This window comes from Gracilinanus agilis, chromosome 4 (genome assembly GCF_016433145.1).
Source record: "Gracilinanus agilis isolate LMUSP501 chromosome 4, AgileGrace, whole genome shotgun sequence".
Classification (NCBI taxonomy): domain Eukaryota; kingdom Metazoa; phylum Chordata; class Mammalia; order Didelphimorphia; family Didelphidae; genus Gracilinanus; species Gracilinanus agilis.
Window position 1 is genome coordinate 510,285,275 of NC_058133.1, and position 14,709 is coordinate 510,299,983.

Here is a 14,709-nt window from a genome sequence, read left to right on the forward strand (position 1 = left end):
GGGTCTTGGTATGGGCTTGGCACCAGAGGGTCCATAATCAACGATTCTTGAATTGAATGGAATTTGTGTGTTGCAGGACCAGGCAGCCACTGGCACAACTCGCTGAGAGCATCCTCGGTCCCCAGCCCGGAAACATCTGGAAGCACCTCCAACACTTGTGGCTTTTACATTTCTTTGGGGTTTTGTTTCTGGTATGGGGAGACACCACCAGCTGTTTGATTATTGTTTGGGGAGGGGTGTTCTTATTGTCATTGGGTCCTTGTGGTTTTTCTCAAAACTAAAAATAAAAGTTCTATATTATATATATATATAAATATTATATACATGAAACACACCCTCACCTCGACCCCCACTTTATGGAGACTCGAAGACAAGAAACGGTTTTTCCGAGACTGATGAGGCCAGCAATATATCGAACCTTGCTATTTGTAAATTCATGTCATGCCTAAATGTATTTATGGTGTAAAGCTATTTATATTGTTTATAAAGAGATATTTATAAAAATTTTATTTATGTAACTAAATGAAGGGGGTCCATCATTGTAATGTACTTGTCCTCAATAGTTGGAAAATGTTAAAAACATCCCTTGAATATCTGGACAGCTGTCTTTATTTATTCAACCTCCATGTTTCTTTTGGGAGGACAGAACTGTGCATGGGTTCTTGATATTTTAAGTTTTATCGTTGTCCTTATTTTTTTTCAATGTCTCCATCATTTTCTGATCGATTGTGGTATGGTACAAAAAGGGCTGGGTTTGATGGCCCAGTCAGGGCATCCAAATCGTGGCTCTTCTCTTACCTATATGACCTTGGGTAAGTCCTTTCATCTCTGTGGGCCTCAGATTCCCTTATCTGCAAAATGAGGGTGAAGGGGTTGAACTAGATCATCTCTAAGGTAAAATGTAAACTCCTTGAGGGCAGGAACTATTTGATTGTTGTTTTGTATCTCCTGCACCTAGCTCAATGCCTGGCACATAGTAGGAACTTAATAAATACTTACTGGATTAATAAGTTCCCTTCTAGGTCTACATCTCTTTGTTATGCTCCTTTCTTGTCTCTCCCCACCATAGTACCCTCCTTTGGGAAGAAGGATAGCCAGTTCAGCAGTGGCATTTGTCCCCATCCATCCCAACCCCTCACCTGACTTTTCAAAGGAGGAGAAGCAAGGATGGCTTCTCCTTTTTCCTATTAGGATTAAAAATAATAAAGGCTGATACAATAATATAAATTAGTATTTTAATTAAAGCCATGCTGATTGATAAAGTCATTAGACCACACGCTTATAAGAATTTAAAACTACCGCCCCAGCCATTATTGTTACCTCCATGCGCTCAGGTAGCTAAAAGAGGAAGTTCCTCCTCACCCTGGAGATTTAAACTGTCCTCTGCGTGGAGACGTAGGCGTCCCCACCCCAAAGAACCAAAACTGGAAACCCGTTGGACCATGGGAAATGTAGTTTGATAATTTCCACGTGTCCATAGAAAATAGATATATATACTTAAAGATGGCATCTCCCAAATTTCACTTTTACAATTCCCCCTGAGGGCCGGCAAAAAAAAGGTTAGCCCTTTTTCTTCGCTGGACCTGCAAAAATAGACAACTACTAAAATTTAGGAATTTGGGGGATAAAAGAAATAGATGAACGAATGGGTAGAATTAGCCGCATTGACAAAAAACCAATTTGGGGGCAGTCCCCTATTGGTATAACAGTGTACAATTAAAACAATATATACAACTCAATTTCAACTCCCCATAGTTCAATCAACTGCACCCCAAAGTTCAAAATTTGGTCTTCATGGTACAGTGAAGGCTTTTCAGACATCTTCATGGTGTCTTCACCAAACAGGTTCGTCGTCTGGATTTTGGGGAGATGGTAGGATCCTTATCCTGAAATTATTCTCAAAAGAATTTAAACTTTACATTCTTCCAGAGCTAACACTGTTCCTGACATTTCATTGGAAGTCAGCTTCATTTCCATTACTGCAGTCTGGTTCATTGTTTTCCTGGTTCTGTTTTATTTCCGATGCATCAATTCATACAGATCATCCCATGTTTATCTGGCATGAAGTCAACCCAAATTTTTCTGCCAGAGGAAGAATGGACTTGGATGGTAGTAAGGGGGGTGCTGGGAGTAGCTAGATGGTGCAGTGGAGAGAGTGCCAAACCCAGAGTCAAAAAGAGTCCTCTTTCTGAGTTCAGATCTAGCCTCAGACACTTATTAACTGTATAACCTTGGGCAAGTCACCTCCCATCTCTAGGTCTGGCTCTCAATCCACTGAGATATCCAGCTGTCTCTTACTTCCTGTTTAACATGCCTTCCCAAAGAAGAAACCCATTTCTCTGGACTAGATAAATAAATATAAAATGCCAAGATTCTTTTAAACCAAATGTTACCTACTTTGATATTAATACATCCTTGAAATTCAATTCATATTCATTTTGTAAAGACCTTTTATCTTGTCCATAAATAACGTTCTCCAAAGGGACAATTCAGGTTCTCAAAGAAATGAAAGAATTGATTGTTTAAATAGAAAAGAATTGGGAAATGCTACAAAATACATGAGGCTGGTAAACTAATTTTATGCTCAAGAAAGACATGTGTGTTATAATGGATAGAGCTGTCTTCAGAGTCAGGAAAATTTGTATTCAAGAAGGATCTTACAGGGGCAGTTGGGGGCTCAGTGGAGAGAGCCAGGCCTGGAGATGGAAGGTCCTGGGTTCAAATGTGACCTCAGATACTTCCTATCTGTTTGACTCTGGCCGAATCACTCAACCCCCATTGACCTGGCCCTTTCTAAACCAATATTCAGTATTGATTTCATGACTGAAGGTAAAGATTTAAAGAAACAAACAGGATTTCATATTTTATTCTGGAAGAGAGAGGGAGTCCCTGGAATTTATTGACCAGGAAGTGATGTAATTGGACCCCTGCTTTAGAAAAATCAATTTGGAAACTGAGTGGAGGATAGTATTGAGTGGGGAGAGAGGGGGGCAAGAGGACCACCCAGGCAGCTGCTGCAATGGTCTAGGCACAAGGTGTTGGGGGCCTGGACCAGAGTGGTGGCAATGTATGATGCTTTTTCCATAATCCATTCATTCAAAAGTGAGCTAATTCAATTCATTTGGCACCCTCAGATGGTTCAGCACCTGGATATGATCTTATCAATGGAAATGACCATAAGCCAGATGTTGTAACATCTGCTTTTCTTTTCATTCTAACAGCCCTGCACCATTTTTTTCTGCCTCACAGCTGAAACCTTTGAAATAAAAAAAAAAGTCCATCTCTACTAGAATGTCAGATTCTGGTTAGCAGGGATTATCTTCTTTTTGTAGCCCTTGGGCTTTGAACAGAGTGCTGAATTCTATTTCATCCCTAGACTTCAGCAAGCACTTATAAAGTAGCTTTTAGGTACCAGACACAGGGCTGGATGGTGAAGATACAGAGACAGAAATGAATCATTTCCTGCCTTCAGGGAGCTTACATTCTTTTTTTAACCCTTATCTTCTGTCTTAGAATCAATATTGTATATCAGTTCCAAGGCAGAAGAGTCACAAGGGGGTAGACAATGGAGGTTAAGTGACTTGCCCAGGGTCACCCAGCTAGGAAGTGTCTGAGGCTTCATTTGAACCCAGGATCTCTCATCTCCAGGTCTGGCACTCCATCCACTATGCCACTGAGTTGCCTTTGAAACTTCCCGATCAGAAGAGTTACATCATTAATTTGTGTTTTAAGAAAGAGAGAGAGGGGGACAGCTGAGTAGCTCAGTGGATTGAGAGTCAGGCCTAGAAATGGGAGGTCCTAGGTTCAAATCCGACCTCAGACACTTCCCAGCTGTGTGACCCTGGGCAAGTCACTTGACCCCCATTGACCACCCTTACCACTCTTCCACCAAGGAACCAATACACAGAAGTTAAGGGTTTAAAAAGAGAGACAGAGACAGAGACAGAAAGAGCGATAGATAAGTAAATAGATTTTTTAAAAACAAGACATTTGGGGGATAAAAGGAACAAGAAACTGGGGGCAAGGGCATCAGGGAAGATCCATCATTTCTCAGGGAAGCAAGAGGCTGCATTTGAAATTAATCTTATAGGAATCCTGGGATCTCAAGAGGCAGAGAAAGTAGCCCTCCCATATTTTTTAAGATATTTTATTTTCCCAATCACATGCAATAATTTTCAAAGTATGTTTTCTGAAGTTATAGAATCCGAATTATCTACTTTCCTCCCTTCCCTCCTCTTTCCTGGAGATGGTTAAGCAATTTGATCTGGGCTATACATGTATTATCATGCAAAACATATTTCCATTTTTGTTCATTTTTCTGAAAGGATAATCATATAAAATCAAAACCTCAAAATAAATACCCAAATAAATAAGTGATAAATCATATGTTTTCATTAGCATTTCTACTCCAACAGTTCTTTCTCTGGAGGTGGAGAGCATTCTTTGTCATAAGTCCTTCAGAATTGTCCTGGATCACTGTACTACTGAGAGTAGCTAAGTCTTTCACAACTGATCATGGCAAAACATTGTCATTGCTGTGTACAATGTTCTCCTGGTTCTGTTTATTTCACTCTGCATCAGTTCATGGTGGTTTTCCCAGTTTTTTTCTGAAATCACTCTGTTCATCATTTTTTATAGCACAGTAGGATTCCATCCCCAACACGTACCAAAGTTTGTTCAGCCATTCCCCAATCGATGGACATCCTCTCAATTTCCAATTTTTTGTTACCACAAAAATAGCTGCTATAAATATTTACATAAATATCAGCCTTCCATCCATCCATCTTTCATCATCATCATTATTAAGAGAAGAGAAATTTTTGAAGAGAAACTATTGAGAAGAATGTATTGACATAGTCCCTGCTCTAGGTGGCAACTTCCCTGAATAACAAAGACACAAAGACAGAGACAGAGAGGGAGGAAGGGAGAGAGAGATGAGAGAGAAACTGATATTTTGGTAATATAGGTTATGCCTGCTTGAGGTGTCAAACCTATAATGGAGCCAAACAGCAAGATGAATTTGATGGATGCCCATGGAGGTAAACTTGATGTTGTTTTGCAAACTTTAAAGTGCTGTGAAAATGTCTGTAATTGTTTTTATCTTTATTGGTAAAGGTACTCAAATGAAGATGGCCACAGGCTTAGGCAACTCAAGGCAGAACAAATGTCCAGAGGTCTCAGGACTGCAATGGCTTCCCCTCAAGAATTAGTTATCAACAACCACATGGACAAATACAAATCAAGGAAAGTTACGCCCACCAGACTGGCAAAGTTGACAAAAGTGGGAAACAGCAACTGCTAGAGAGGATGTGGGAGAACAGTTACACTTAATGGCCCATTGGTAGAGCAGTGAATTGAGACAAAGTCTTAGAAAGTAACTGGAGACTTTACCTACAAAGTACTAAACCATTATACCACTATTAGGCATATATCCCTAAAGAGATCAGTGACAGAGAGAAAAGGCTCATGTGTAAATATATATGTATAAAATGTAAATAATAATATCATAATATAATACATGGCATTGTAATTATTATAGCAACATATAATATATATATGATTGTTATAAATATAAACTTTATAATTATGTGTTCACATCTTTACATCTATATATTTGTAGAGAAGTGGAAACTAAGGATACCATCAACTGGGGAACAGCTGAATAAATAAAGTATATAAATGGAATGGACTATAAGAAAAAAGGCAGCTAGGTGGTTCAGTGAACAGAAGGCTCAGGAAAACTCATCTCCCTGAGTTCGAATCTGGCCTCAGACATTTACTAGGTGTGTGACCCTGGAAAAGTCCCTTTCTTGTTAGTTTCCTTATCCATAAAATGAGTAGAACCACTCAAGTATCTCTGCCAAGAAAACCCCAAGTTGAGGTGGGGGAAGGCAGGTCACAGAGAGTTGGAAAATACTGAAAACTGAAAACAACCACAAAAATAAGAAGAGACAGATTCAGGCAAACCTGGAAAGACTTGTTTGAACTGATTCTGATTGAAGGGAGCAATGTACAAGATGACTCCAACATTGTGGAGAAGTCCTTCATAGGACCTGGCACTTGTTCATGGCTGGGCTGATGCTGCTTCACCCTCTTGACGGGATTCAGTAGGCAGAGAAAGGACATCTGTTCTATGAGAATGAATTTATGGGTTGGGGCTTTGCCATTCCTTCACACAACTGAGAGCCTGAAGAGGGAGAAGCTGGACTCCAACTGGAAAGGGATTTCCCTCCCCTTCAAATACTGAAAATAAATGTGTGGGATGCTTGTGACAAGTGTGTCTATTGCTTTGGAACTTTACTAAACTTTTATCTAATTTAATTAAGTTTTATTCAACTCTGACCTTGATTTGGGGTCAGGAAATAAAACATCAGGCTGGATCCAGAAAGGAAAGGACGTGGTCAGCAGGTTGCGATGAAACCATATGCCTGACCCAGCATTTTTGACTCATCTATACAGATAACAAGCCTGAGAAGTTTATCATCCATGTTTCTGAGAGGGCTTCAAGCTGCATCACAGAATTCCATAGTTCCTCCCAGAACTCCAAGGGAGGGGGCAGTTAAGGGCAGTTGGAGTCCTGGTATAAAAGCCTGGTCACCCCTCTTGCAAGGGTCTTGACTCTTGGCTCTTGGCTCTTGGCACACACACTCACTGTAGCTCCAGGGGCTGAGGCATTCAGTCTCTGACAGCCAGGGGCTGCTTTACTTTGATAGTTAACCTCAAGATAGACCTTCAAACAAGATCAATGTCTAACTTCAGTTCAGCTGTTTAGGTTTAGAAGGAAGATTATTTAGGGGCTTAGATAGGAGTTCAGCCATTCAATATACCTTCCCACCCCCCCATCCCACCCCCGGGGGAATGTGTTGCTAGCCTGTATTTAGCCATTTCAGTTCATTTCCCTTCCCTCCTCTTTCTGAAGGCTCAGCCAGGGGTTGCTTGAGCAGTCCCAAAGCATCAGCACTGTCTGTCATCTAATAACGAGGCAGAGAGGCCATGTCTCTTGGGAGGCACTAGCTTCAAGCTGTGAGGGAAGGGGTGGCCCAAATCTACCTTCACTTGTTCTCTACTTACCCTTTGGGGTGCTTCACTTAAACAAATGAGGATCTTCTTTGGAGAAGGGAATCAAAGCCCCGAGGCTCTGAGGGAAAGGACTGGCTACTGTGATGCTCTATAGAGAAATACAAGTGGACACCAGGGAAAGGCCAAAGAAGGACACACAGAACAGAATCCACCTTATACCAAGTAGTCCCAGCATGTCTCCTGGAATTATCACATCTTAGGTATGAACCCTCGCAGGGCATGGGCCTCCCTCCCCTTACAGGTAGTCCTATCACCTAAAGGCCAAGTGCTAGTCTTGAAACCTTAGGATGTTGGCCTCTGGTTCCCCTTCCTGTCTAGTTTTCCTACTTAATAGGGAACTGTGATGTCCTCATCTTGTCTCACCGTAGCTACAGATTCTGATTCTAAACTGTTCCTAAGTTTGAGCATTTCTTGACTCCCCAAGGACACAAGCTAGGAAGTAGACACAAGAAGCGCTGGCTTCTTCTCATTTCACTTTTCTTGGGTTCCCAGAGACTCTAGCAAGGCCAAGAGAGGTTTGTGAGGGACAGATTGGAGTAGCAGCCGAACCAGACCCACAGCCTCAAACACAAGCCTGGCCTCTCTGGCCTCCTATTTCTGGGGAGAACACTACACAATGAGAAGGAAAGTTAATTCTAAAACAGAGCCTAGTTCCTTTTGACCCATACATCCAGAAAATCATCCAGGATAGTTGGATGGAGTGCAGAGCCCCAGGAACACACTATATGGCTGAGACATGGTGGTGCAAGTGGTGATGTGCATAGCTCCCAAAGTACACCCATGTGGGCACTCTGCTGGGGGAAGAAGAGACCAGTCAGAATCTGCTGCCCATCGGCATGGCTAAAAGGAAAACCAAAGGTCATAAGGCAGAGGCTAACACCTGCCCATGAAAAAAAGAGGAAACCAAGAGAATGCTTCCACAGCAGCACTGGGACAAAGCCACAGGTAAGGCACCAGGAATTCTGCTCAGCTCCCATCTCAGGATCTGTCTCCCCAGCAGGGAGATGGCCCCTTCACTCACTCAGCTCTCTAGCTCAACCTCTGGGCAAAGGACCCAGCTTTGGGGTGGGGATGCAGCCAAGACACAGGGCATAGGCATAAGCAGCCCCAAGATACAAGTCTTGACCCATTCCCTTTGCCCAGGTTTTAGGAGCCATGCCAGCAACTACATAATGACCAGAGTGTTTCAGGCAAATAGAGGCAGGGACACCCAAGCAAAATGGCAGCCCTGCCTTTCTAGGAATGTCTTCTCCTTCCTATCAAAGGGCTTGGCTTTCTCCCAGTGTTAGTGGTTCTCTCAGGGCTTTCATGACAACCCCTCTGGGGACTTCCACCAGACATCTTTAGACTAATGATAATGGTGACCAAAGCAATGACAATCTGCTTGTTAAAAATCCATGTTTTGGTTGAGCACCATAAAACTACCCAAACAATCAGCTGTTTGTGGCTAAAGAGAGGAACCAATCAATAAAGTCAAGTCTGGAGCAGGGGTACCCCATAAGATGAGCAAGGCCTGGTGGGCCATCTCTCTGAGAGGCCAAGCCAACCTTTCTCATCTTCCCCCTAAACCTCACACACTCTCTTGTCCAATAGACACTCTATCATCCGTGTTTCTGAGAGGGGTTCAAGCTGCATCACAGAATTCCATAGTGCCCCCCAGAAATCCAAGGGAGTGGGCAGTGAAGGGCAGTTGGAGTCCTGGTATAAAAAGCCAGGTCACCCCTCTTGCAAGGGTCTTGACTCTTGGCTCTTGGCTCTTGGCACACACACTCACTGTAGCTTCAGGGGCTGAGGCATTCAGTCTCTGACAGCCAGGGGCTGCTTTACTTTGATAGTTAACCTCAAGATAGACCTTCAAGCAAGATCATTGTCTACCTTCAGTTCAGCTGTTTAGGTTTAGAAGGGAGATTATTTAGGGGCTTAGATAGGAGTTCAGCCATTCGATATACATTCCCACCCACCCCCATCCCACCCCCGGGGGAATGTGTTGCTAGCCTGTATTTAGCAGTTTCAGTTAATTTACCTTCCCTCCTCTTTCCTCAAACCCCGTTCCCTTCTCCCTGTTCCCTGTAATCATTAAATTCATTTGTTTTGAGAAGATAGAGCTTATATCCTTTTAACTTGAGGTCATACTTACCACCTTCCTTTCACTAAGCTAAGTATTTCATCCAAGCTGGGGCTGAAGCTGCCTCTGTCCTAGAGCCTGTGGTCTGATCTGAAGAAGACCCAGGCTCATATATTTCTATCCTGTGATAGAATAATTTCTACAAAGAAAGTTATTATCACAAGGGGTTTAGTCCCTATTCACTTACCATCTTGGCCCAGAATTTACCAAGCTTGAATAGCCTCCATAACCAGCTCTGAGAATATTCTGTTAACTGTTTCCAATTGCGATCAGTGTGGGGGAGGTGGAGGAGTACTCCACTTGCTCTTGCCCCTCCCATCCAGTTGAGTTTGCCTGCTTCTCCTCTGATCTAGGACTGGGGAGTAACCATTGCCATCTGACCCTAATCCTACAGTTGAACCTCAGATGGGGAGGAGTACTGGGTAAATCACAGGCACCTGTCTCAAGGCCCTGACTTTCCAAAGGACCCAGGCAACACGAGTTTTAGACTTAAAATGGAATCCAAGGATGTGACCATGAAGACAGCTCACCTCACAAGGAACTGAGGTTCAGGATATCTTGGGATTATTTGGGAGGGATGAAACAATGGCATCCTTGAGGTTATGGGTGTCCACAGCTCCAGCAGACATTCCCCTCATCTAATTAAAGTCATCAGGAAGTATCCTCAGGGCCAGTGTTGGTTGTCTGGGACACTGGTAACTGGTCTCGGTGTGGTAATAGAAGGAGTGTGCTTGCATTGGGTGCTGGAGCTGAAGCTAGCCTTTGTATTGATGGCCACGGAGTTCATGAGTGGGTATGGAGTGGGAGGAGGAATTCAATGCTTGTATAGGAAGAGTGAGTCAGTCAGTGTGTGTTAAGGAAAGAGTGATGATCCTGGGGATTTGGAAAGGGTGAATAGAGAGTTCATTCACTCAATTTTATGTGCCAGACATTGGTCAGATGTTGAGGAGAGAAGCACAGATAGAGGAAAGAAAGTGAGGAGATGCAGAGGGAGAATGGACTGTGAGTGTTAGAGAGAATGTCCAGCCACTGACCCCCCTGGGGTGCCTGAGCCCTCTTCTGGGGGAACTCTTGATAATCCAGATGATCCCTAACTCTAGGTCTATGACCCATTCCCCAGAGTGTGAACCTGCTACTCCTGCCAACTTTGTTCAAAGAATATCCATGGCACCCTCGTTCATTTAAGGTTCCATGTTCAAAACCTGCATGCCGTCTTGGACTTTGCCCCCTCTGCCCAATTCCTAGAATATCCACCTTTGGAGAATTTCACAAATTCCTCTTCTCCTCTCTCATTCTTATTCCATTAAGAGAAATATCCAGACCAAGGGAGATCCCAGCTAAAACTGTGTCCAGGTTCTTAGTACCACATGGTAGGAAAAGCATTATTGTTTGTCCTTCATACTCTTTGTGACTCCATTTGGGTTTTCTTGGTAAAGATACTGGGACAGTTTGTCATTTCCTTCTCCAAAGGCATTGCTGAGCTACAACTCATCCAGAAGAAACTTATTTTGATGTCGAGAGGACAAGAGAATATATATACTATGAGTATAGATGGAAAAGCCTGAGAATATTTATCCTGGAAAAGAGAAGTTTGGGAGGTGAGGCATGGGGACAGGTAATAAGGTGTTCAGAGTAAAGCTGGATGGTGACTTGGTGAGAATGTGGTAGAGGGGACTTTCTTTTTTTTTTAAAACCCTTACCTTCCATCTTAGAATCTCTACTTGGTATTGATTCCAAGGCAGAAGAGAGTTTAGAGATAGGCAATGAGCCCTAAGTGACTTGCCCAGAGTCATACAGGTAAGATGTGTCTGAGACCAGATTTGGTCCTCTAGACTACAGGCTTGGCACTCAATCCGCTAAGCCATCTAGCTACTCCCCTAGAGGGGACTTTCAATAAGATATAGGTTGTGTTGGATGGCCTCTGAGATTCCCTTTTAACCAAGATTCTGGTATTCCATGAATTCCTTTCCATTCTTTTAAGCCTTCCAATCCTCCATCCTCCATGAATCCGTTCAAGTAGAATGAAAGATGTTTTTGATCTTTGCTGTTTTATCCCCAGTATTTAACAAAGTGCCTTCCTTATTGTAGGTTATCCAATGAATGGATGGATAGAGCGAGACAATGAGACACAGAGATGGATAGAGATGAATAGAGAAAGAGATAGAGAGATGGATAGGTAGAGAAAGATATGGAGAGAGAATGAGAGACATAAAGAGATGGAGAGAGAGAAAGAGAGATGCAGAGAGAGAGAAACTAAGAGACAGACAGAAAGAGAAGAGATGGAGAGAGAAAGAGATGGAGAGAGAGAGATGGAGAGAGACAGAGAGACAGAGAGACAGAGGAAGAGAGAGAGAGGGAGCCATTCCCCAATCAAAGGGCATCCCCTCATTTTCCAATTTTTTGCCACCACAAAGAGCATGACTATAAATATTTTTATACAAGTCTTTTTCATTATTATCTATTTGGGGTACATCTTTGACTAATTTTATCCTTTAAAAAGTTTTATTGAAAAATAACTAAATGACATTCATTATAGAGATAGTGATTGATAATGCGTATGATCAGTGGTGTGCTGGTAAATATTTAACAATCAGCTCTGGGAAAAGAAATGTACATGCCCCACACTTCTCTATGAACATTTTCTCTGTCACTTTCTGTAATTTGTATGATTAATAAAGTCAATCAAGCCTATTTTTGAGGAATCAATGCTCACCCTGAAAATGTGGCAGTCTGGTTCTCATGAGCCAGCTTGAGCTGGTTCCATACCCACCCCACCTTCCAAGCCCTCATCTTAGTACAATAGTGCCTAGAATGGAATTCTTCTTGTTGTTCAGTTGTTTCAGTCATGTTTGGTTCTTTGTGACCCCCATCTGGAGTTTTCTTGGCAAAGACCAGGGGTCTGCAACCTTTTTGGCCATGAGAGCTATAAACGCCACCTTTTTTAAAATGTAATTTCATGAGAGCCGTACAATATGTTTAACACTGAATACAAGTAGGTATGTGCATTTTATGTAAGAACAACACTTTTAAAGTACAATAAATCTCTGAACTATTTTTAATAACGTTATTATGTGCTAACCAATGATGAATAAAGTATTTCTTACCATTAATGTGACTTCTGGTGCTGCATAGTTTTGCTGATGGATTTGTAGTCTGGTTGATATGTGGTGAGGTTAAGCTTCATGCAGGCATTGAGACTTCCATCTGTTAAACGTGATCTTAGGTTGGTCTTAATGTTCTTTAGATGTGAGAAAGACTACTCACATGCATACATAGAGCCAAACATTGTCAGTACAGCAATACTCACACACTGCAATGTGTGGTATGTGACAGGAAGGGCGTTCCAAGTTTTGACAATCAGCTGATCCGTGGGTTGAAGATTTTTCATTTCTCCCCACTTGTGATTGCTTGCTTGCTGTAGTGCAAGTCTTTCCAAATCTTCATTCAGTGACTTGAACTTATTTACCCAAGTCTGAGGCCTTCAGATCAGCAGCTTGAAGCTCAAAATCTCTGACGGAGACACCAGGGATGTAACTCAGGTCAGCACTGTCCACTGCACACTCGTGTGGATGGGTTATGAACTTAAAAAGACAAGTACGCTCACAAAATTCTCCAAAGCACACTTTGAATGACTGCAGGAGATTAGATGTGAAGCCCGCAAGCTGCTGAAGGTCAAGATGTTGAGCAGGGTCACTTGTTGTGCATGCATCTTTAATTGTGCATGCATCTCCCAGTTTTTCAAAGTGTAGTAAACGATCTGTTTCAATGTCAGTGATGAAGAGTTCTAGCTTATTTTCAAATGCAAACACTGCTTGTTGAAGGGATAAGACTATATTTCCAACGCCTTGCATTTTCACACTGAGCTGGTTCAGATGTTGAGTTATGTCTACAAGATAGTAGAACTTCAGGAGCCGCTCAGTGTTGGCTAACTCAGGATTCTCGACATTTTTCATTTCAAGAAAAGTCTGGATTTCGCTCAGACAAGCTGCAAAATGGTTGAGCACCTTCCCTCTTGACAACCAATGCACATTGCTGTGCAGAAGCAGACCAGGATAATTATTCCCAACTTCTTCCAGCAGTGTTTTAAACTGGCGATCATTTAAAGCTCGGTTAACAATAAAATTGACCACCTGAATGACCAGCAACATCACCTCACCAAGCTGCTCGCCACACATCTGAGCACAAAGCGCCTCCTGATGTAGGATGCAGTGAAAACTTAGGATGGGTCTCTTTTCATGTTCACGAAGAAGCACTACGAATCCTCTGTTTTTCCCCACCATGCATGGAGCACCATCAGTACACACTGAAATAAGTTTATCAATTGGTAGATTTTTTTCATTAGAGAGCTCAGGGAAAGACTTGAATAAATCCTTCCCTCTTGTTGTCCCTTTCAAAGGCAAAACAGCAAGACTTTCCTCACGTAGTGTGTCACCAACAACATACCTTGCAATCATGCTGAACTGGGATAAATGGCTTATGTCTGTTGACTCATCCACACCAAGAAGAAAGAATAGTGCTGCATTTATGTCCTTCAGTTGTGCTTCCTCAATTTGATTTGCCATCATTATCATACGATTGTGAACAGTTTTTGCCGACAGAGGCATGCCTTTTATTCATTTGATTAACTTGTCTTTATCTGAAAAGTCATCAAAAATTGATTGGCAACATCAAGCATGAATGTTTTGGCATACTCCCCATCTGTGAATGGCTTTCCATTTCTCACAATTGCTAAAGTAGCAGCAAAGCTAGACAAATTCCAGTCACCTTTTTGGGTCCAAACACGGAGTTGTTGCTGACTGGCTTGCACTCTGCACAGTAGCTCTTCACATGCTTTCTTCCTGCTGTCCCCTGCAGGATATTTTGATGCAAATGTAGTATGGCGTAGGACAAAGTGTTGCTTTATATTTGACCGTTTCATCAATGAAATTTTTTCATTGCATATTAGACACACTGCAGAACCTGCTCTCTCCACAAAGGTGAATTCCTCTGTCCATTTCTGCTGAAAAGTATAATACTCATCATCCTTTAGTACTCCTCTTCCTCTTTTAGCCATCTTTTTCAATAAGAGGGTTTCTGCAATTAGTTAGTTGACTACTTTATTAAAAAGAAGGAAAGTGCAGTTCAGTTTAATTAGAAAATTTGAAGTTAAATACCAGCAAGGGTCTGTCCCCTTCTCCAGCTGTGAAGGCAAAAAGAAAGAAAAACATCCAATTCAAGTTATTTTATTAATCAAAAAAACAAGACTTAATGGGGCACTATAGTACTGATATAACTGCACACATACATATAAAATTCCTTTACACTAAGAAAATTGCTGAAATAAAGAGAGAAAAATTCAGGGAAGAATTCTTTTTCCTCTCCCTCTCTCAAGTCAGGCAACAGGAGAAGAAAAAGCTGCCGGCCTGTTGGTTAAGCCATTTGGCCACATAAATTAAGTAGGAGATCAGGAGATTACAGAAAATAACATGACTTGTGTGCAGGCATTAGTAAGTAGTGGGGGGGGA